General features: G+C 37.2%; 1 non-coding gene across 1 annotated transcript; it reads left to right on the forward strand.

Moving 5' to 3' along the window:
- The first annotated feature begins 332 nt into the window (after positions 1-332).
- Positions 333-439, forward strand: LOC112997969 (small nucleolar RNA R71). The gene has a single exon (XR_003263016.1). It is a non-coding gene; the product is annotated as a small nucleolar RNA R71 (small nucleolar RNA).
- Positions 440-8,294: the final 7,855 nt, after the last annotated feature.

Consider the following 8,294-nt stretch of genomic DNA (forward strand, 5'->3'; position numbering starts at 1 on the left):
AGGAGCATAAACCACAGAGTTTGGCGACAGGTGCAGATTTTTTATTCATGGCCAGTTGGGTTACCAGGTTAACCAAGGCATCTAGTTTACCTTCAAGCTTCTTAGTCTCACCTGATGAAGATGAATTCATGGCTACTTCATGCACTCCTCTAATGACAATAGCATCACTTCTGGCACTAAATTACTGGGAGTTTGAAGCCATCTTCTCAATTAAATTTCTGGCTTCAGTAGGGGTCATGTCTCCAAGGGCTCCACCACTAGCAGCATCTATCATACTTCTCTCCATGTTACTGAGTCCTTCATAAAAATATTGGAGGAGAAGCTGCTCAGAAATTTGGTGGTGAGGGCAACTGGCACATAGTTTCTTAAATCTCTCCCATTATTCATATAAGCTCTCTCCACTGAGTTGTCTAATGCCTGAAATATCCTTTCTGATGGTCGTGGTCCTGGAAGAAGGGAAAATTTTTTCTTAGAATACTCTCTTGAGGTCATCCCAGCTCGCGATGGACCGTGGAACAAGGTAATAAAGCCAGTCCTTTGTCACTCCCTTTAAAGAATGAGGAAAGACCTTCAGAAATATGTGATCCTCCTGGACATCTGGGGGTTTCCTGGTGGAGCAGACAATATGGAATTCTTTCAGATGTTTGTGCGGATCTTCACCTGCAAGGCCATGAAACTTTGGAAGCAAATGGATCAGTCCAGTATTAAGAACATATGGGACATCCTCATCAGGGTATTGGATGCACAAGCTTTCGTAGGTGAAATTAGGTGCAACCATTTCCCTTAGAGTCCTCTCACGGGGTGGAGGTTGTGCCATGTTCTCAGAATGTTAAAAATCAGAATATGCAAAACAATAATGCTCAAAATCACCAATAACAGAATGCTCAGGATGCTCAAAAGGTACTAAATGATGTCTAACTAATCTATGAAATATCCTATCTATCTCAGGATCAAAGGGTTGTAAGTCAGATGGATTGCCTCTAGTCATACACTATATTCAGCATGCACAACTAGATGCCTTCTTATGCAAGTAACAGTGTAGGTTTGAACTACAACTACCATTAAATGATATCCAAATGACTTGAAATTTTGTGAGTAACCTTATAAAATGATGAGAAGATAGCACAAAATATTTCAAACAAAAATTTAAAGTCTAACTATAGAAGCTAAAAATGATAAGTTGAGAAAAATAAGAGAATAATACTTGGAAAATAAAAAAATTTTGACAAAATCGCAATTTTTGGAAGAAGGAGACCTCAGCCGGCCTAAGACAGACTGCCACGGCATGTGAAATTTTTTTCTACCCCAAATACATATATAATAATAGCGATTCTGATAACCGGAGCAAAAGTTATGGTCGTTTGAAGTTTTGACAAAAATCAAATTTGCTACTTTTTTGGAACTTTCAAATCTGACCAAACTAAGGGCTCCAACTATTTTTCCCACTAAATATGGATCAAAAGAAGTGACCACAAAAAAATTCAGCCAAAAATAACAACTATAGCTACCAAAACAAAAAATGCCAATTAATTCAGCAAGAGTGGTCTCTAAAATCTGTCACTAAGGGATTTCCACTACTACCCTGTTCTCCAGTTCAACAAAAGTGGTCGCTAAATCTATCGCAAAGCACTATTCACAGCAAAACACAAAAACTGAAACAGGGGAAGTGCTGGACAGAAAAACTAAAACAAAACACCACATTAAACAAAATAGCAAGACACTAAACAACACTTAACGCAACACGAACACCACACTAACACAACACTAACACAACACACGAAAGCATAAAACAACTAAACATAAAACACAAATTACTAGCTATTATGAACCTTTGGACACTACTCCCCGGCAACGGCGCCAAATTTGATCAAGGCCGTACCCGAATCAAATAAATATTAAAATACAGTAACTAGGAAGTGATCCTAGGTCGTCTCCCAACGAACAATGATAAACCAAATGTTCATAACAGATAGTAGAAAAATAGTAACGAATTGGGGGGGGGGGGGGTGTTTGCTTTTGTAAATTAAACAACGAATAGATGTGAATTATAAAATATCAGAATTAAAACACGTCTCTTCCCCTTGATTCACAAGCAAGTTTCTTATCCTAGGTTACGAGAGTTCATCCTTATTCAGTTCAACCACTTAATCCAACCCTAAATTAAATTACTAAGCGAAATTTAACATAAGGCATTCATTATGTGATTAAGCAACACATACACCAATTACTCATAAACGATCATTAAGCATGAACATAAATTAAGCGCAGAGACAATTAATCAAGCAGTAAGCATGCATGAATTAATAGCAACAAATTCAGAGTAATTAGTGAAGACGAAAAACTGAACAGAATTTAACAGTAATAATAGAACCTCAAAGAGAACTATGCTTGATCCTCAAGAGAAAACAACGCTGGGGACGTGGCCTTCTATTAATCAATAGAGAACGAAATTATAGATTGAAGAACACAATTTTATTGCTAAAACGAAAAGTCAGAACTAGAATCGCAAAAACGAAAAAAAGGAGAAAGAGCAGAGAGAGAGAAGAAAGAGACCGAAACTAGAACCTTGGTGTTGTTATATAGTTTTTCAGCCCCAAAGCTTACAAATCTGTTTTAAATCCAAGTCCATAAATAAAATCAAATCAAATCTAGATAAGATAAGATAAGATCTAGATGAAATAATATCTAGATGAGATCAAATCTAAATAATATCTAGATAAGATAAAGTTTATGAAATTCTGATACTGGGGACAGATGTCGTACAGGATGTCACGACATCACGCTTCAGAACATGCAGATAGTCTTTGACTGTATGAACAGATTAAACAAGTAAATAACACAAGAGAATTGTTAACCCAGTTCGGTGCAACCTCACCTACATCTGGGGGCTACCAAGCCAGGGAGGAAATCCACTAAAATAGTGTTAGTTCAAGGTCTAACAGCCACTGTTTACAACCTTCTCACCTAACCACTACCCGTGCAATCTCTACCTAAGAGCCACTCTTAGATATGAGAACCCCGCTCACTCCCTCTCAATCACACTCCCGTGTTTACAAATAAGTCAAAGACACACCAGAGATTAGTCTCTGAACAAAAGGGATCAACCCTACACACTAGAGATCAACTCTACACACTAGAGATCAACTCTACACACTAGAGATCAACTCTACACACTAGAGATCAACTCTACACACTAGAGATCAACTCTACACACTCAGGTCCAACACTTGATGTTAGAGTAACATCAAGGTGGCTCACAAAACACTCAAGTCCCAAAACTCACAAAATAACTCTTCAATCCCGGACTTGGTACAGAACTCGTGCAGCCTCCATGTTTATATAGCAGTGTGCGTTTCTGGGCTGCAACTTCTTGTGCTGGATGAGATCTATCATTCTTCCTGAAAATCTGCACTTAAAGATCTAAAAGATGCAGTTTGATCTTTTAGTTTTTATCTTTAATCTTTAATCCCTGAACGAACTCTTCTACTTTGAAATTCGAACTTTAATTATCTTTTAATTCGTTCCTAAAGATAGATCTTCTTATCTCTTGCTAACTGCACAATAATCTGTTAAAGATATAACAGAATTATATGTCCAGTATTATCGGGCCGGATGTCAGGACATCGTATCCGACATCGTGGATCCTGCAGCTTCACTACTTGACTTTTATCTTGCATTGTACAGCAACTCCAGTATTCTCGGGCAGGATGTCCTGGACATTGTATCCGACATCGTGGATCCTGCAGCTTCAATTCTTCATTTGACATTTCATCTTGCCTTGTGCATTGTGCAACCCGATCTTATTCTTTGACATAACGTTGGACATCATGTGCAGCAACTCCAGCTTTCCTTCATTGTCTAAGTGCTTATGTTTTAACAAAATCTTAGCCAATCTTTTAAAACTCAGTAGAGCTAAGCACTAACAGTTTAGATAAGATAAAATTTTGTAGAATAAAATAGTCTGCCCTCTTCAAGTCCAAGCCCAATTCTGGATTCAAGCCCAAGCCCAATTCTGGATTCAAGCCCAATGCTTCATTAATTTTTGAAATTAGATTAAAAACATCAAATTATCTGAATGGGCCCAAATAATAAAACTACCTAATTAATTTGACAATTAAGATTAATCAGTACTTAAAATGGTGCAAAAAGGGTTAAGAAATAGGAGAAAATAATGGCACATCACTCTGGTAATCGATTACAAGTATTGTGTAATCCATTACACAAGTTTTAAATGATTTTAAAAAGTTTTATCACTAGTTATGACTCTTGAAATTTGAAATCTAACGTTTTAAAACATTGGTAATCGATTACAGCTTTGTAAATCAGTTTTGAAAACAATGCTAACTACTGATAATCGATTACTACCTTCTGGTAATCGATTACCAGAGAGTAAAACTCTTTGGTAAAAGATTTTGTGAAAAAATTCTTGTGCTACTTAATGTTTTTGATGCAATCCTACCCCCCAAGGGTATTGGATAGAAGACTCTAAGAGGCTTGGGCTAGAGCTACTAAAGAAGGCCCTAGGGTTCTCATGAACCTTAGGGTAGATTTTTGAGCCCATGGGTCAAGGTTGGATCCACTCTTCTTTGTAAATATTAGAATAGGTTTTTCCTTCTTTTGGGCCTTGTATTTTGACCATTCTAGTAGTATAGGGTTTTAGCCTTGTATTTCAGGGCATTTTGAGTAGTCTTTGTAGTAGGGACTTTTTTTTGTATTTTCATGTATTTTGTCAAGGAGGTGAGCTTAGTTTTTGATTGGTGTTTGTAGCTAAGCTCTAGCTTCTCAAGGAAGCTTCTCAAGAAGGTGAGCTTAGGTTTTAGATGGGTGTGTGTAGCTAAGGTCTAGCTTCTCAAGGAAGTTTTCTCAAAGAAGCTTCTCAAGGATGTTTTCTTAAGAAAGCTTCTCAAGGAAGCTGCCTAGTCTATAAATAAAAGCATGTGTAACACTTGTTGTAACTTTGATGAATGAGAGTCTTGTGAGACACAACTCAAAGTTCAACTTCTCTCCCTTTTTCTTCCTTCAATTTCGTGCTCCCCCTTCTCTCTTTCTCTCCCTCTTTCTTTTCCTCCATTGAAACATCCTCTAAAAGCTTCTTATCCAAGGCTCATCTTGGTGGTGATGCTCCTTCTTCCATGGCTTATTCCTTAGTGGATGGCGCCTCCTCTCACCTCTTCTCCTTTGTCTTCCGCTACATCTCCATGGTGGAAAATCACCATTAAAGGACCTAATTGAAGCTCAAAGATCCAGCCTCCATAGGAGCCCCACAAGCAAGCTTCCATTAGTTTTGAAAAACATTTTTAGTACTTATCTTGATTGAGTCTTCTCTTGATTCTTGAATCTTGATCTTGATTATTCTTGAATCTTGATTCTTGAAACTTCATTGAATCTTGAAACCTGATTATTCTTGAATTTGATTCTTTGAAACTTGATTCTTGAAGCTTTTTGACTCCTGATTCTTTGGGACTTGCTTAACTCTTGATTCTTTGGCATCATCAAAATAATCTTGGAAGGCATTGCTTCCACATTAATCAATCCAAGGATCCAGTTTAAGCAATAAGGAATTTGAGTTTTGGTTAAGTATTTCAAAATTTGTTGTGAATGGTCATCCTGTTCTCGAATTCTATTTTCTTATTCTTGATTCTAAATGTGTTTAGGATTGAAAATGAATTAGGTTATTGATTAATTTCCTAATTCAAATCCTAATTAAAGATTAAATTGGATGATACTTCAATCTTATTTGTGATCTCAATGTAATTAGGGATTAGTTCGATTGAATTACCTCTAATTAGATTGATTGAACTTTCATAACAGAATCATCATTTGTAGCAAACTATGACAATTCAAATTGCTTGGATTTGGTGAATTGGATTGATGCTTCTTAAATCTATTTTAGAATCCTATCACATTCTATGATTTTGTTTTTGCGTTTCAATTGTCTGCAAACTGTTTGATTTATGAGTGCATTGAAGTTGAATCCAAATTGGATTGGGTCTCTAAATCGACCTAGGTTATTCCTATATTGTAGAATTGTTGGAATCCTAGTTTATTTTGAGAGGACTCAGCAACCGTTACCACTCACTAGTGATTTAGCTCCATGTGGAGCTTGTAGGCCTTGGATCTTCTTCATCAATGGAGTCCTTTGCTTCTTGAAGATCAATGGCAGCAGAATGGAGAAGGAAGAAAGATGATTGGAGATGCCACTACAAGGAGAAGATGAGTCAAGAACAGGCTCACCACCATAGGAAGCCATGGATAAGAGCTTGAAGGTAGGAGAAGATGAGTGGAGGGAGAAAGAGAGAAGGAGCACGAAATTTTGTACCTCAATTGAGGTATGAACTTTGAAGTGTAATTCTTAAATGATCAAACTTGAAAAAATGCACATACATGGTCTTTATTTATAGCCTAAGTGTCACACCAAATTGGAGAGAAATTTGAATTTCTATTCAAATTTCACTTGAATTTGGGGAGCCAAAATTTCACTAATTATGATTGGTAAATTTGAGCTACGGTTAAGCCCACTAATTCAAAATTAAGTCTAAGATTCTCCACTAAGTGTGCTTAGGTGTCATGAGACATGTAAAGCATGAAGGACATGCACAAAGTGTGACTATATGATGTGACAATGAGGTGTAGCAAGTAAATGCTCCCCTCTCCCTTAAGATGGTCCAAAATTTAATTGGATTAAACTTCTTCCAATTTAATTAAATTTATCTCCCAACACACACATCAAATAGTGCATTTCATGCATGTGAAATTACAAAACTACCCCAAATACAAAAACTAGTCCAGGTGCCCTAAAATACAAGGGCTAAAAAATCCTACATTACTAGGGTATCCTCCCCATGCTATGGAGCCCTAAATACAAGGCCCAAAATAATGAAACCTGAATCTAATTTGTACAAAGATAACTGAGCTCATACTTAGCCTGTAATGCCCTGAAATATTACAAGTTATAAATCGATGTTTAATTGCATTTATTGTGTTATTTGACTATATGGTTGACTTGAATGAGTTGAGGTATGGCTTGAATTAGTCATGTGTGAATTTCTTGATGTGGATGTTGAATTATGTGAAGTTTTGTTGAGCTAAGTTGAAATTATGAGATTTTAGATTTCACCTAAACCTAGTTCAGTAAAATTGTGATCCCGGATTCGTTAACCGTTGGATCACCTTAAAATTCTTTCTGGAGCTTCCTAAGACATTTTTTCTACAGTTGAACCGTTGGGATTTTGAAAATCAAAACCTCTGGTCTCTCGCTAAGCGAGAATGGCGCACTAAGCGCCATTCCAACCAGAGAGGGAATTACGCTGAGCGAGCAGAGGCACGCTAAGCGAGACCTGCAGGTTATAAATATGTTCCTCAGCGTGAAAAACACTATTTTCACTCTCCTCTTCTCCAAAAATCCACCCAAACCCTAAAACCTCATTTTTCCACCACCCACGACCACCGGTGGCCGTCGCGAGCGTCGTTGCTTGCCATTGAACCCCTACACCAAGAGGAACACTTTAATCGGAGCAGAATCCTCAGAATCCTCCTAAAGGATTCGGTGGAGAAAATCCCTCAATCCTCCATTTCATAGCTTCTCCGAGGTAATCTTGATTTCTAAACCCTTCTCCTAGTTAGTTTGAGTTTCTCTTAGTGTCCCTTGTGTGTTGGGTAGTGCAATAGGGTATTTTTATTCTTCCTTTGAAAAACCCTAGAGAATGAGACATTTCAAAAGTTATATTTTTATGAAATGGGTGTTGTTTTCGTGACCTTCATTGAACCCCGATCACACTCGCGTGATCGGAATTTCAAAATGATGTTTTCTTTTAGTTGAATCTGAAACACCCCTCATCCCTTTATGTTTTGACAGGGGTATTTGACTTTGAATGTTTGTCATTACTTTGTTTTTGAAATCCATGTTAAATTTCCTTTAATTTGGCATATAGAGACTTACGTTTGGACTGACAAGCGTGAACGGGAGAGACCTTTGAGTGACCCAAAGAGGAACTGACGGAGAGCTCACGATAGGTTAGGGGAGTTTATTATAATCTATTATTTTGATACCATAGTTGGGGTCAGGGAACCTAACTATGGGAACATATGCCTGTCCCTGTTGCATGCGGATTTTTTTTATAAAACAATGTTTTTGACGAATGGGATGCGATATATTTATTGTTGATGAATAATATTATTGTCTTGATTAGACTCGTGTTGTTTGAAGACCTGGGGAGTGTGAATCTCAGGCATTAAAGATATATGTATATGCGGAATGCGACTTACTGTTGATGTTGCTATTGATAAATTTAATT

This window comes from Glycine max, chromosome 9 (genome assembly GCF_000004515.6).
Source record: "Glycine max cultivar Williams 82 chromosome 9, Glycine_max_v4.0, whole genome shotgun sequence".
Classification (NCBI taxonomy): domain Eukaryota; kingdom Viridiplantae; phylum Streptophyta; class Magnoliopsida; order Fabales; family Fabaceae; genus Glycine; species Glycine max.